Source organism: Dromiciops gliroides, chromosome 6 (assembly GCF_019393635.1).
Source record: "Dromiciops gliroides isolate mDroGli1 chromosome 6, mDroGli1.pri, whole genome shotgun sequence".
Lineage (NCBI taxonomy): Eukaryota > Metazoa > Chordata > Mammalia > Microbiotheria > Microbiotheriidae > Dromiciops > Dromiciops gliroides.
In genome coordinates this window covers 156,452,561-156,468,902 of record NC_057866.1, presented here as the reverse complement: position 1 = coordinate 156,468,902, position 16,342 = coordinate 156,452,561, and the positions used below count along the sequence as shown (strand labels likewise).

The 16,342-nt window shown below is 40.0% G+C and overlaps 1 protein-coding gene across 3 annotated transcripts in view; it reads left to right on the top strand.

The window, feature by feature from the left end:
- INPP4B (inositol polyphosphate-4-phosphatase type II B) overlaps positions 1-16,342 on the top strand; it is a 965,936-nt gene that overhangs the window by 426,805 nt on the left and 522,789 nt on the right. For all 3 annotated transcript variants that reach the window (XM_043973131.1, XM_043973128.1, XM_043973129.1), the window contains one exon: positions 4,265-4,349. The gene's annotated coding sequence lies outside the window, so the exon portion shown is untranslated. The remainder of the gene's footprint in view (positions 1-4,264; positions 4,350-16,342) is intronic.

The following is a 16,342-nucleotide window of genomic DNA, read 5'->3' as shown; positions in this document are numbered from 1 at the left end:
TTTAGATCATGTGTTATCAGCCCTTCTTCCATAAAAGAATTCCCTGGAAAACATCTGTGAGTTGTCTAATAATTTGGGGGGGAGGGGGATTCTGATATTTAACATATATTTGAGGAAATGGTTTGGCCTCTGAATCTGCATTCTAGTATTCTAGATTATTAGGATCATGGATTTAATGGGCTCATTTTATAGGTGAGGCAGAGTCACATAGGTAAGGGACTAGGGCCAGCATTAGAACCCAGGTCCTCTGATACCAGTTCCAGTGCTCTTGATGGAGGAAGCCAAAAGGGGTTAAGAGATAAACTGAGGCTTGAGTCCTTATCTTTTTTTTCTTTTCTTTTTTGTGGGGCAATGGAGGTTAAGTGACTTGCCCAGGGTCACACAGCTAGTGTCAAGTGTCTGAAGCTGGATTTGAACTCTGGTCCTCCTGAATCCAGGGCCAGTGATTTATCCACTGTGCCACCTACCTGACTCCTGAGTCCTTATCAATAGTACCTAAAAGGGTTAACAGAGAAACTAAGGTTTGTGTTCTTACAGTAACCCAGAGGGTTCATCCCTATCAACCAATATCAACAGAAGCCTAAGGAGCCAGTAACCAGGGACCATAAACCATTAATAGCCATTAATATTCCTAGATGACAGGACACCTAGAAAACAGATCTTAAGTAAAGAGATATCAAAAATACGAAGACCCTCTGAGTCTGACAAGTTTAAGCATGTCTTTAGGAACATGCACAGAAAGGACCAAATGTCCTTAGGTTCACCTTATGACATGTAAACCCCCAAAACAAAAGTCCAAGGAAAAAAGTATGCACCTTGGATGTGGTCTTAGGACCCCAGGAAGTCCAAATTAGGATAAAGCCTTCTATGTACCTTCTTGTTTGTTTGTTTGTTTGTTTGTTTTTTTGGAAGGGCAATGAGGGTTAAGTGACTTGCCCAGGGTCACACAGCTAATTAAGTGTCAAGTGCCTGAGACTGGATTTAAACTCAGGTCCTCCTGAATCCAAGGCCAGTGCTTTATCCACTGCACCACCTAGCTGCCCCCTCTATGTACCTTCTTAACATGGAGATTAAGATAATGAGGAAATAACCTATTTTTTCTCACTATAACTATAACCATTTTCCTCTCCCTAATCGAGACACCTCCATGATGCTCTCCCTGTAGTCATCAGTCATGATGATGATAATACTTGGGAAACTGAGTCACTGAATCTTGTAATTCTTTGGGATGCCTCACGATCAAGTAAAGCCACCCACCTCATTACTCTTTCTACTCTATCGCCTGCCCATTTACTCAAGGAATGAGGCACAGGCTACAACAGAATACCCTCTGACTCCAGATTTGCAGATCCATTTAGGGGTTCCAGGGAGGTCCTGGAGAAGCTAATGGGGACAAAAAGATTGGCAGGCTTTCCTGTCTAAGGGCACAGTTAGGCCCTGAGCCATACCTACTGTCTCCTTTCTTTTTCTTGTGAGAGTCTAAAATAAAATACAAAGGTCAAAAAGAATTATTTTGATACAGTAAAAAAAAGATCAAGGAAAACCCAGAAGGACCCATAGACTCTGCTAGAGAATGTAAAAACCAACTAACAGCAACTTAGAACAACAATAAACAGTCACAAACTGCTCAAGCCCAAAAGGTTTAGTTAATTCAGCTCCCTGGTGCCTGGAACCAAGCAGTGGAGCCTTGGTCATGGTTTTGGGATGTTACAGAAAGTGACAACAGTTTGTGAAGAACTGGGTCACAAGCTTCCAATTTCTTACCTGTAGATATGAGAAGCAGAAACATGACATAGTCTAGGGAAGAACTTGCTTTCCATTCCAGATTTATTCAGAGATCTGAGCTCCTCCCTCCTCATCTTTCCTCCTACCAACCTCCACCCTTAATAGACATCAACTGGGGCAGCTGAAATACCAAGAGAAGAACATGTGTAGAATGACAGCCATGACACATGTATTGTTTTGAGTCAGAATCACGTTTCAACAGCTTTTAATTTTTTTAAAGACTCTTGGATCACTCATACAAAATTCATGACCAGATTTTCTATTTATGAAAAGTAAACACCCTGGTTAAATTGCAGAGCCTAAATGCATTTGCCAATGTCAAGAGAGGTCCTGGTATCAATGCTGACTCCCAGGCTTGCTGATGTTTGAGATAGACCTCCACCAAAGTGTTTTCTGCTAAATGGCACTTCCCCAGAAAGGGCAAGAACTGTAAGGTAGAGAATAATAATATGGTAGCAGGGAGAACCTTTTAAACCAAGGGCTTCATGGCAAAACCTGAAGAGTAAGACCTTTGTCCCAAACTCATGTCAGAAAGCGCTGACTCTCTCATATTAAGGACTTTTTTTTAACCTTGCCTAATTTAAACTTCAATAAATGATTAGTGTTAATTGCTGAAAGGAATTCATTCATGTAATCTGGACAAGGGCTTCCTGGCAAAGCCCAGATGAATGAAACCTTTGTCTTACATCCACCTCAGAAAGCAGTGGCTTTCCCATATATGAGGTATTTGTTACATTGCTTGGTTTAAACCTCAATATATGATTAGTGTTAATTGCTAAAAAGAATTAATTCATGTATTGACTATGACTTAATCTTAAAAAGTAGTGTATATCATACACGTACACATATAGATCCATATTTATGAGAAAAGAGAGAGAAAGAGGGAGGGGAGAGACACAGAGAGAGAGAGAGAGAGAGGGAGGGACGGGGAGGGAGGGAAGAAAATGTATCTTAAAAACCTTGGTCACATCCTGCCTGTGACACATTATGTGACTTGGGACAAGTCATCTGGTGTCCTAGACACTTGCTAATTAGCATTGTTAAAGGGAATTTCTTTATTGGGAGTTTGCCTAAAATAAGGCAATCTGGCCATGTGGGTTTATGCATGTGTTATAGGCATACCCACATACATACACACACACACACACACGTACATATATAATGTATATAAATTTACATGTATTTGTATATGTGAATATATGTGTGAATTGACATATAATTTACATTGAAACTATTTTCAGGGTAATTTGAATTCATTTATAAGAATGAATACAAAACAAAATACAGCTATTAGAATATTGCTTCTAGCATGCTAGTGTAAGCAAATCATGCCCCACCCTTGGTAAAGTAAAGAATGGCTGTGACATTGGGCAGCCAGCTGGCCATTTATAACCTTGCTCCTAGGGAGCCACCTGCCCCCTGTAACATCATTTCACCTAATGCCATGTTTTGTCAAACCAATTAATTTCTATTTCACAGGCATGCCTCTATAGATGGAATCATTCAAACTGAGGGACAAAATGCACTAGGGTCATAGATTTAGAGCTGTAAGGGATTGAAGAGGTCATTTAGTCTATTCTCTAACTTTTTACAGAGGAGGAAACTGACTCAGAGGCTTTCCAGAGATAACAGTCATTGGAAAAGCCTGGAGATTTTAATTCCGTTTCTCTAACTCCAGGTCTAGTGATCTGTCCATTGCACTGGTCTGCCTCCCTAACATGATTAAACACCATCCAAGCCTTTTAATTCTTGCATTTAAGTAATATTCCTTTTACTAATAGGACCAATTAAAATTTGCTGTGAAACTTGTGGACTATCTTTGCTCATAAAGAGATAGGAAAGGAGGATCAGGTAGCATTTTGGTTGCAGATCAGCTTTAATTGTCAATTCTGTTCCCTTTTCTTCCCTTCTTTTCCCCTTTTCTTTCCCTTCTTCTTCCCTCTCCCCTCCCCCACCCCTTGCCCTTGGCCTTGCCCCTTCCCTTTCCCTATTTTTCTTCCCTCCCCTTTCCCCCTCTTATGTAATCTATTCCCCACCCCAGCTAATGGGGGCTCACCAAAATGATGCTGACCTTAATATGGATACTTGATAGATATAGCCTAGCGAAGCTCCAAACTTCCAAACTCAAGAGATCTGCCCCCATCAGCCTCCTCTGTAACTTAGATTGTAAGTGTGTACCACCTGGCTGATAGTGACTTTTCAGTGTGATCAGTCAGTAAGCTATAACCAATTATACGGTTCCTGAATCCCATTCAGTTTGGGACTTCATGTCAATCAATCCATCAGCAAGGATTTTTATTAAGCACTTGCTATATACCAGGTACTGGGATAAAAAGCCAAAAAAATGAAACATCTATTTCTTTGCTTTTCTAAGGATATGCAATATCAGTATACCAATTGTTTTAGCTATGAACGTTTTAGGGGAAGGCATACCAGTTAGTATCCATTTCTAACAGATTGTTCTCTTTTTTTTTTGTAGGACTCTGAAACCAGTGAAATAATCATCCTAAAGCAGTGTTGTATTGGGGAATATAAAAAGAAAGCAAATGCATCTGTAATTCCCAGTAAGTAAGAGATAATATCTATTCATTTTATTTCTCAATTTATGTTTACATCTTAATATGAGGAGAAAAACAACTTTTCCAGCAGATACCTTCTTCGTAGTGTACATTTATTGCGTCTAGAAGGAGACATTAGAATTGTTGCTAGGTAGTACTTGTTGACTTTTCTGTAACTGAATGAAAACTATGTTCATGGCAACATGGACACATAAAACTGTATCACAAAATCATTATATTATAGTGCCTTTTATCAATCTCGAGTTTACTGACATGACTTACTTGAGAATAGGTATATAGCAAAAACCAGGGTCAGGGAGAGCAGGGCTATTTCCTGGACACTAACAAATTGAAAAAGTGTCACATTTAGAAGGCTCATACACAAATCCAACCTCTCTGTAAGGCATGAAGAAAACAAATAATGATCCAAATATGGGAGGGTGATTGTCAGACAAAGTGAATTCCCCAAACCTCTTCCCTTCAAGCAAATAGATTTCCTAACCCTTTATATACCTTGTGCCAACACGTTGTTCTTGTCTTCATATGAACAGGGATGGTGGTGGTGAGGGGAGAGTTATCCACTGTGCTTCATCCCAGGGACCCTATATAGCTCAAAGAGCAGCTAAGGATCAAGGATAATGAGTTAAAATAGGGATGATGTATAAGGGTGAGATGTTGAACCTGGTGTTTCAAGGTATCTATTTCCTCCCTTTGTGGATTTTAGCCTTCATGTTCAGGGGCCTTTTGCTACTTTGATGTTTTCCCTAGTCTTCCTTGGACACTGTGGTTTCTTTCTATCTCATACCTATTTCATTCTTCAGTCATGCTAAGAAAAAAATGACCAATGATAGATTAAAACACGGTCTTTCCAAAAAATGCTTACATTTTTCATAAAGGGCATATGTAAAGTGATTAAACTCTAGATTTGTTTTTTAACCATTAATTGTCACCCTTTAGATTAACGAAGATTTGATAGTAGATTTCAGTAATTGGCCTCAGACACTTACTAGCTGAGTGACCCTGGGCAAGTCACTTAACTCTGATTGCCTTAAACATCCAGGGCCATCTCCAGTCATTCTGATGTATATCTTACCACTGGATCCAGATAGTTCTGGAGGAGGTGAGGTTGGTGAGTTTGTACAACCCTCCCTCACTTACAGATTTGGAACTGAGGCAAATAGGGACTAAGTGACTTGCCCAGAGTCACTCAGCTTGTAAATGTCTGAGGCGAAATTTGGACTGGGGTACTCCTGATTCCAAGTCCAATACTCAAGTCACTTCACCACCCAGGTAACTCCCTAAGGAGGACAAGATGAAAGTATAGTCTGACTTTTTAGAAAGGAATAAGGGTTACCAGATAGAAGAAATGGTAGAAGAAATTAGCCAGTGAGAAAAGAATTACAAGATGATAAAGGGGCATCAGAAAAATGCTAAAAATTTAATGATTATTAAAGAAAAGATTAATGATTAGAAGGATGTGATTTTAAAAGGGAAAAGAAGGAAATTGGTGATGAAAGCTGCGTATAAGATCAGCAGCTATTTTTGCACAAGGGGAATCTGAGCCTTTCAAAGTAGATGTAGCATCCTATCTTCCAAAGAACAATAAAATGGATTTTTAGGTACTAGCAGGTCCAGCACATACGGTTACTGATCCTATGCAGAAGAGATGGATTATAGTGTTTGTTAACTCTGTGATGTGGATTATGGAGGCAGCCATCATGGATCAGGCAGAGGCTAATTGGAAGATGTTCCAATTGCCTGATGATTGTTTCTGGGATGGGACAGAGTGCCACCAACTGACTGTTTTGGGTTGTTTTTGTTTTTGTTTTTGGTGAGGCAATTGGAGTTAAGTGACTTGCCCACGGTCACACAACTAGTAAGTGTTAAGTGTCTGAGGTCAGATTTGAACTCAGGTCCTCTTGACTCCAGGGCCAGTGCTCTATCCACTGCGCCACCTAGCTGCCCCACCACCAACTGACTGTTAACTACTTCTGCTCAAAAATATAGCAAGGATGGTGACTTTGACATCCTTGGTATGAGACAAATTGCTTTTTGAGTCTCCCAACGTCATCACCTTTAGAAGTCAAGAAACAACTTAGAGTAAACCTGGAATTATCCACCTAAAAGTTATGGGAAATGAGCTTACTGTCCACTTATAGCCTAACCCAGCCTTAGTATATGAACACAGGATGTTATATTTCTTAAGTTATCTTTTCTTCTTCTTCTTCTTCATGAGACAATCAGGCATTTCTCTTCCTACTCTTTCTCAAATACCCCTCAGTTATGCCTGAGATAATCCTTAAGTCCTTCCTTAGCTGTGGGGTTTCACAGAACAGACAACAAAACTCATCCCCACTTCTTACAACTACTAGGCTTATTGAATAACATCTAAAGCTCATGGCCATACCCATACATGAAGAACACAGGAAAAGAAGCACCCATCTTTGATTTCCATGCTTTGGGTCCCCATCTTTTGTCTTGCAAGAGGAAATGAAGCCATATTCATAATATCCCCAGAAATTCTGCTCTAGACAGACAATAGTAGCCCAAACTCTAGATGCTTCTTTAGAGTTAGGAGCTGTGTAGTTTTATATTGAGGTTGACAAAAGGAGTTGTACACAGGAATCTAAAGTAGACTTCTGCTATACTTGAATACACCAATCACATGACTCTGATATGGCTAAATACAGGGGTTAGTTAAATTCTTTGGGAAGCCAGAACTATACTCATACATATTTATCAATCATTCTCCCTGTCCCTATTTGCATATCCCTCTTTCTCCTATGGGTGAAGAGGCCTGATCTAGCTGACTTGCATTAGCCAAATTATACAGTCATTACCACGCCTCACCAGAGCCCATGCCTCCATTTCTAGGCAAATGCTACCTTCCTGCAGGCATTAGTCATCCTTGGGCTCATATTTAAGTGTTTCTGTCCTTTCCCTTTGACAGCCTGCATGGTTCTTTCATTTTCCTCTTCTTCCTAACCGTTCTCTAGTCCAAACCATAGAATCTAACATCCACCCTCCAAATGTAACCATACCTTCTAAGAGGCAAGAGTAATTGGAGAAAAGGGGGAAAAGAGCCCTCATGGCTTACCATTAAGCCACTTGGCATATCATATGACCTAATATCCTTTTTTGTTTGTTTGTTTGTTTGTTTGTTTGTTATTGTTGTTTTTTTTTAGTGAGGCAATTGGGGTTAAGTGACTTGCCCAGGGTCACACAGCTAGTAAGTGTTAAGTGTCTGAGGCCGGATTTGAACTCAGGTACTTCTGACTCCAGGGCCGGTGCTCTATCCACTGAGCCATCTAGCTGCCCCCCTAATATCCTTTTAATCTGAGCCCTCTTTAAACAAGATCTGAATCATTGCAGCCCTTGTCTTCTTTATCATCTTAGACAAGATAACAAAACTTAAGAGCTTTGGGACATGATATTATCCTTTCTTCTAATTATTTTTTGTAGATACAGTAGACCATGATATTTTTCTTTCTCTACCAGGTCATCCTCTAAGTCTATAAATACATTTGGGGGTTTGTCATTTTAGAGAATAATTCTATTCCAAGGTGCCCACCAACAGTCCAATACTATAACGTACAGATTTGGTGTGTGTGTGTCAAGAGATGACAGGGAGGGCTGCAGAAAAAGTTGACAACTATGAGGGAGATCTGGGGTAAGGACCAAGTTACAGATGGAAGAATGACTGTGTATGGTTTGTGCAGCAAGGTCACAGGAGAGCACATCTGACCCCCAGGCGAATGTGCTCTCCTTAGCAGCAAGGAGATGCAGGAGGGATGGAAGAGAGGATAAGTAAAGATAATGATCAATTTTGAAACAAGGAGGATGCTAACTAAAGTAGTTCATGCCAACAATTATATTGAATACTTCGTTGGATAGTACTGAGGGTAGAGATTTAAAGGCAAATTAATTCTGGCTTTTATCCATTTGTTGTTTGTTTCCTGAGGACAGCCCAAATTCTCCTCTTTGCTTTGTAAGCTCCTTGGTAGAAACAGTGTCTTCAGCTCCTGGATCTAGTCATGCATGGCCCTTACAATAGGGCTGAATGTATATTAGACCATGAAAAATGACTTCATTGAAATTGTGAATTGTGAAATTGTGAATAATCCCCAAACCAAGGGGTTATTTATTTAATCAGACTTTATTATCATTTTCTTATTTAGAAACATCTCTTCTAGTAATCAAGCCTCAGATATTAATCTTATAGGCACACATGAAGGAGCCCTTAAGAGCATAATTACAACCCTCATCTTTTATGGGCAAAGAAACTGTTTCTCAGAGGGGAGAAATAACTTGCTGAAGTCAGTTCATTGTAGTTCAGAAAGGGCTGGATTTAGGAAAACTGAGATTGCAAACTCACAAAATAACAGATTATAACCCTCCTTCCCAGGCAGGACACCTCCAAGACTTATCTGCCCTGTCTGTCAAAGGGGTATAATGATATCACCTGTTGTTGAGATTGAATGAGATAATGTCTGTTTGCAAACTTAAGAAGCCTTCTTAAGTGTCACTATTAAGAGTAGAGGGCCCTGTACCAGTCCTTTAACTCCCGATGAAGCATCCTTTCCACTAAACCCTGATTTCCCCTCATACTTTATAGATCCTTCCCATCCCCTCTCCTCACAGAGGTCTCTCCCTTTTGCCTCCCTCTGGGGCTCATCATACTCAATGTCTCCTCCTCTAAGGGAACCTCACATCTCCCATCCTTCTTGCCTGCCCTTCCTGTTTACTTTCAACATCTTCACCCTACAGTATTCATTATGATAATGTTATCTAATACTGTGTAGCCTAGTCATTCCTCAGGGTCAGAGCACTTTCTCATCAGAAAAGTCTGTAATTTATGATTGTTGTTGTACAGTCTCATTTTTCATGACTCTGTGTGGGGTTCTCCAGTGGATTAGGCAAACAGAGGTTAAATGACTTACCCAGGGTCACACAGCTAATAAATGTCTGAGGTCAGATTCAAGCTCAGGTCTTCCTTACTTCAGGCCCAGTGTTCTATCTATTGAGCCACCTAACTGCCTCGATTACAGGTAGTCTAAATAGACCTGGGAAGATCACTTCCTGTAGGACCAGCAAAATACAATAGAAAGAACCCTAGACAGGAAGTCAGTAGACCTGAGTTCTCAGTCCTCTCTGCAAATATACCTCATCAAGCATAAATCAAAGTGACATTTCCCCAGGATAAGTCATTAATGTGCCTGCAAAGAGTAAACCCTTTATGTTCTCCAGAGGACTGTAAGGAAGTAACCAAAGTGTGGATGGACGAGGCTGGAATAGGTACCTTACCCATATATGCCTATTTAAATGTCATATTAGAAAATACATTCTCTCAGGATAGAGGTCCAAGTTGTTTATACACACACACACACACACACACACACACACACACACACACACACATTTTCACAACTCGAGTGCACCAGAGAAAACCATACATAGGTAGATGAAGTGGTGGCTCACTTCTTCCTAGTCTTTATAAGATCATATGACCTTAGTAAGAACATGCTGAAAGCAGGTCCTTTTTGACACCTGAGAGCCAATTGTTAAATTTTCAGTGTGAACGAATGATCATTTTGTTCCTTGTCCTCATTTAAGAAAGTGATGGAAGAAATATTAATAACACCAATTAAACTTAAAAATATGCCCTGAGTTTTTGGAGAGCCACTTGTTAAATATTTCTCAGCACACTTTTGACCTTAGGGATTATCTCCTCCTTTTATAGAGGAGGAGATAAATTAAGGGACAGGTAACAACTGTGAGAACCTTGATTTGACCAAATGTCTTCCTACTTCCTACCTAGCCTTCTTTCTCCTATACCAATCTATCTCCCACCCAGATGTATTTCCTTTTGGGTGATGTTGGAGCCTGTTCATGATTATCATGGGATTTCTTACCTGCTGTTCCACTGATGAATAACTAGCTATTTCCTTTGCTTTACTCTCAGCACAGATTTGAGGAAGTGACATCGGAGTGTTGTGTTGGGGAGAAAGGAACAAGGGAGGCTGTAAATACCAGAAGGATTCAAGGAAGAAATGATTTCCCTGTAGCTAGGCAGTGTGGGGAAGACTTCATTATCTCTCATGGCATGCTCCTTTCAGATACCTCAGGGACTTTTTATGGCCTTCTCCAGAGACCTAAACGAAGATTACATTGGGCCCTTGCATACATTTAGTCTTAGAACATCATCATAAAACATCCCAGAGATAAAAAATTTAATTAAATTCTTTATCTTCATTTAAAAAATGTAACTTTCAAAAGGAAATTGACAGGGCATCATCAGAAACCCTAGGATGATACAGTCAATGCTAATTAGGACATGAAATGTATCAGTATGTGGAATTCCATCAGCTTGGTGAATTAAGAGCCTGTGATGTCTACATTAGAAATATCCTAGAGATGCAATTTACAAATCAAAGCTCTCTCCCGACTTTGGCTGCAGCATATGGTGTTGAAATGAGTGGCAGGGCTTATTGGAGAATGATGGCGAGGGTTCATGGAGATTCTCATCCATTTTCCACTGCTGACCCAGCAACTCATGTTCCCTTATGGTGTGTGTGTGTGTGTGTGTGTGTGTGTGTGTGTGTGTGTGTGTGTGTGTGTGTGTAACCAATAGACAAATTGAGAGTCTTCATGCGGATATTTGCTCCTCGAGATAGGCACAGGGAGGGCTGCTGTAAATTACAAGCTCAGAATGGACAGTTTATTTGAATAAGGGTATCAGCCAAAACTGTCATCTGAAGTACAGACAGTGGAACCATGCCCTTAACTCTGCTGCCCTGAAATCACCAGCACGAGGTACTTTAAAATATCTCTGTATCCAAGGATTTCTACGAAGGAAAGTAAAATGAACGGCTGGCTGGCAGTTTTCCATTCTTCCAGCCATATCTGTATGATAGCATTAAAAAAAAAAAGAGATGTTTAAAGGCTGAAGCTGGGTTGAAAGAAGGATTTATTAAGTAAGGGGAATGCAAAAGGCATTCATAGGGCTTTTCTGAGGCTTCTTTGTACCTATAAACTGCAGCCTTTTCTGTGAATTTCAGTTATGCAAAGAGCCTTGATTGGTGTTAGAGGCAGGTTGGTGGATCCAAGGTGCTATGTGGTATTGGAAAGGAAGGATTGTGGATTGTGAGCCAGCTGCTTTTGTTACTAACTTGGGAAATTCCTTCCAATTTAATATACTTTTGTTTTGTTTTTGTTTTTGCTGGGCAATGAGGGTTAAGTGACTTGCCCAGGGTCACACAGCTAGTACGTGTCAAGTGTCTGAGGCTGGATTTGAACTCAGGTCCTCCTGAATCCAGGTCCAATGTTTTATCCACTGTGCCACCTAGTCACACCCCCCCCCAATTTAATATACTTTTAACAATTGCCTTAGGGCTGTGAGGCACTTGGGCAAGTCACTTATTTCCTTTGTGCCTCATTTATAAAAAGAAGCAGCTGGCCTAAATTCAACTAACTTTAGTAAACATTTATTAATCACCTATGTATAAGGTCATGGACTAGCCACTGGGGAACAAAATATCAAAATGAAGCACTCTTTGCCCATGACTAGCCACTGGGGAACAAAATATCAAAATGAAGCACTCTTTGCCCATGACAAGTTTCCCAAGGGTTCCCCTCGGGAAACTTGTATTTCGGTAAGCTTATAGCTTTGTGTTTTGATGAAACATCATAACAACAACATGAATTTTGAGGTAACATTGAAATTGCCAATTGAGAAATTCAATAAAATTGCTATGTGGCAGTTAGTTGGTGCAGTGGATAGAGCTCCAGCCCTGGAGTCAAGAAGACCAGTTCAAATCTTTGACCCTGAGCATATCATTTAGCTTTCTTTACCTCAGTTTCCTCATCTGTAAAATGAGCTGCAGAAGAAAATGGACAATCACTCCAGTAACTTCACCAAGAAACCTCAAACAGGGTCTCAAAGAATCAGGCATGACTAAAATGACTAAACAACAGCATTTATCCAGCTCAATGGCTAGCAAAATTCCCAATTGCTTATCACTGTTGTTTCCTAAGCACTGTATGCCAAGATGAACCCCCTTTTCCTGGCTACTATTCTTCATTCTCTTATCCCTGTCCATCTCAGCCCTCCTGCTCCCCAGTTTCTGTTCCCTGCTGTCCTCCTCTTAAAACTGCTTTCTAGAATTCTCACTCTATTATATAAATAAAAACTCCTCTTCTATATTCTTCTCATGTTCTTTTCATCTTTGGGTGCTCATATAAATTTTTCTTTTTCCTTTAAGATATTACATCCTTTTCTACCCTCTCCAAGGCTCCTTCCTTGTCCTTCTGCCATTTATGACCTGTATGCCTCAGCTCTGGGATGCTCCTCTCTCCAATTCCTTTATTGTCTTACTCCTGAGTTGCTAAACATGATGGGGGGAAAAATCACCCAGTGGAGCTAGCACTATGTCTGCCACATATTCATGTCAGCTAACTTCCTATGTGCCCTCACTGTTGTATGGAAATCCTTTCAATTATCTCTGATTGAATTTTCATATTCCCCAAAGCAGAGCTGATCACTCATTTTTCCATGTTTCTCAACATACTGGATATTCAACATACCTTCCCCCCCCCCATAACTTCTTATAGATCTTCTCTTTGTCACCAACTTGCCTATCACCTACCAGCATCCAAGTTACTTTCCTTTCTTTTTTTTTTCTTACCGAGTTCAGCACCTGGCTCAGTTTTTCTTTTGATCCCATCTCATTTAGCTAGCAGTATTATATTCATGGTGATGTTTCCTCAAAAGTCAAGCATGAATGGCATAAAGACAAGGCAGGGGAGAGAGGGGACATACAAAAGATTCAAGAGTGGAGGACAACACCTAGTTGAACTGTTTATAGAGTCAAAAGGGCAGCTAGGTGGTACAGTGGATAGATGGCCAGGTCTGGAGTCAGGAAGACCCAAGTTTAAATCCGGTATGACCCTGGGCAAGTCACTTAACCCAAATAGGGTTCTCCACAGTAAAATGAGCTGGGGAACGGAATGGTAAATCACTCCAGTATTTTTGCCAAGAAAATCCCAAAAGCGGTCGTGAAGAGTTAAACACAACTAAAATGACTGAACAGCAATAATAGAGTCAAAACTTCAAAGGAGGAGAAAAGAAGTCAGAAGACAGTTAATGGATTGCAAGGGTAGGGAAGGATAGAGGAATTGGAATTCACAGTGAAAATGAAGAACAGGTTTAGTAAGAGTAAGACATGAGAGGGGATAAATGGAACTAGTTCCTAAAGAGGAGGGAATTGGAGGATCAAGGTAACAAATAAATGAGCCACTTCACATCTGAGATTCTCCTGTAGCCCCCAACCCCACACCATCTTATTTCTTATAACAGTTGTTCTCAGTTATTACTTTACTGAGAAGATCAAGACCATCTATTGTGAGCTTTCTCTTCTTCACTCCTCCACAACTCAAAACTTAGTTAAACCTTTACCCATTTTCCTGCCAAGTTTTCCTTTGATACAGTGTCAAAGAGTGCCAGTCATTTCTTTTATTCCATCCCCTCTTGTCTCTTTTCAGGAGTTAGTCCCATCTCTCTTCCTCATCCTACATTTTGCTTTCCCCTTCCTTCTCCCTGATCTTCCTTTCTGTTTGCAAACATGTTTACATCTATCCTAGTCTTACATTCATTCACTCCCTCTCTCCTCCCTCCACCCCTCAATCCCTCTATCCTTCTGTACCTCTCTCCCTCCTTCCCTCTCTCTCCCCCTCCACCTATCATGCCCTCAAATGAGCATCCTACATCTTCTCTGTTTCATTTCCATTTCAGCAGCTCCACCTCCTCATCACCCTCTCACTCCTGAGAGGCACTTGCAAGATGACTCCTGAACATATCACTCTATTCACATTGTTCCTTTGAAGGTTACCAAAGAGTTATTTTCTCAGTCCTTATCCTGCTTGAATTTTCTTTCAATTTTTGCTGTTGTTGCTATCTGTCCTCTGACCCTACCACTTTCCTGAGCTGGGTCTCTCTAAGGTTATCAAATGTTTCTTAGTTACTAAATCTGATTGTCTTTTTCATGTACTCATTGTCTTTGACAGAAAAGCTTTTGCTATTTATCAAATTCTCTTGAGTACTCTTTCCTTAGCTGGCTTGTGAGATATTTTTCTCTCCCATTTCTCCTTCTACTTATTAGTCTCATTGGTGTCATCATTCACTTTTGCTGGTTCACCACAATTCTCCATTCTCCTAAACCTGATTGATAATCTTCCAAGGCTGTACACTGGACCATCTTCTTTTCTCTTCCTACAATCTCTTGCTTGATGAGCTCATTCTTTTTCATGAGTTTGATAAACACTTCTATATAGAATACTCATATCTATAAATTGAGCCAAAATTCTTCTTCTGAACTCCAGTCTAGCATCTACAGCTACTGCTGGATACCTCAGTGTCCCAGAATGAACTTATCTTCTTTCCATTTAAACACAATTAATCTCTAAATATCTCTGTTTCTGTTGCTGGTCCCACCATCCTAAATTGCATTTCTGAACCTTGGGGTCATATTTCACATTTCTTTCTCATTCACATCCCTAACCACCCCTCCTACCTTTCTCATGAAACCAGTTGAAACCACTTCCAAAACAATCTCTCACATCTTCACCTTTCCATTCACTTGTTCACCACTTGCCCTGGGTCCTTGCCTCTTCATTCATTTCCTTGCTGCCAATCCCTCAAATCCATTCTTTGCATAGCTACCAAAATAATCTTCCTGAAGCACAGCTTTGCCTGCACCACTCAAATATTCAAATACCTTTAGAGGCTCTTTACTGCATCTGGAATAAAATAAACCCTCTTTTGGCAGACAGTGAAAGCATTCTAACTGGCTTCAACCTACTTTCTGTGTCATATGTGCCACCATTATCCTCAAAGGCTCCATGTTCTAGCTTTATTGGACTACTTGACATTCTCTAACTCTATATGTTCTATAAACTTTTGTGTATTTGTGAAAGCTACCTACCCCTCATGCATGGAATGTACTTCCTCTTTATTTCTGCCTGTCAGAATTCTTATCATCTATCAAGATTTTGTTTACATGCCACCTCTTCTATTAAGCCTTCCCTAATCCTACTAATTCTTCTAATTCTTCCCTAATTCTTCTCTCAATTCCCAACTGAAAATGTTTTTTTTTTCCTTCTAAAATATCCCAAGGGAACAGTTTTTAGACTGCCCTTTTGTTCTAATCCAATATTTTGAGGATGGCCCCTTTGTCATAATCAGTTGTGACACTGGGTTATACTTGTCTGTGTCCATGTCATATCTGGCCATTAGGATGTGATCCCTTTGCTCATGAATTCTTTAATTTTTGTCTTTGGACCTCTAGAAAACTATCTTGCCAATAATAGGAATTTAATAAATATTTTTGAGTAGTACTGAAAAATGCTACAAGTTATGGTTCAAATATACACAAATTTATTATATGCATATAATGAGCAAGATATTATTTAAGGCAATAGATAAACAAAAATAAAAGTTACTCAATCTCTATGTTTTGTTTGTTCAGGGTTGTTGTTTTGTTTGTTTTTTTGTGGGGCAATGAGGGTTAAGTGACTTGCCCAGGGTCACACAGCTAGTGTCAAGTGTCTGAGGCTGGATTTTAACTCAGGTCCTCCAGAATTCAGGGCCAGTGCTTTATCCACTGCACCACCTAGCTGCCCCACTCAATCTCTGTGTTAAGGATCATGCAATCTAGTTTGGGGAATGAGACACGTACAAAATTATATTTATAAGGTAAGAACAAAGAGATATAGATAAAGTTCTGTAAAAAAGGTTCAAGGAGGGAATGATCATTTTTAGCTGGAGAGATCAGAAAGTTTTTATACAGCACTTTAAGGCTTGGATAGTATTTTACATACATTATCTCATTTGATCTTCATGATAACCTTGTGAGGGATAGATGTCACTATTAACCCCATTTTAAAGATGAGGAAACTGAAGCTTAAGGAGTTTACTGTATTAAGTTATCTGAGGTTGCACAATC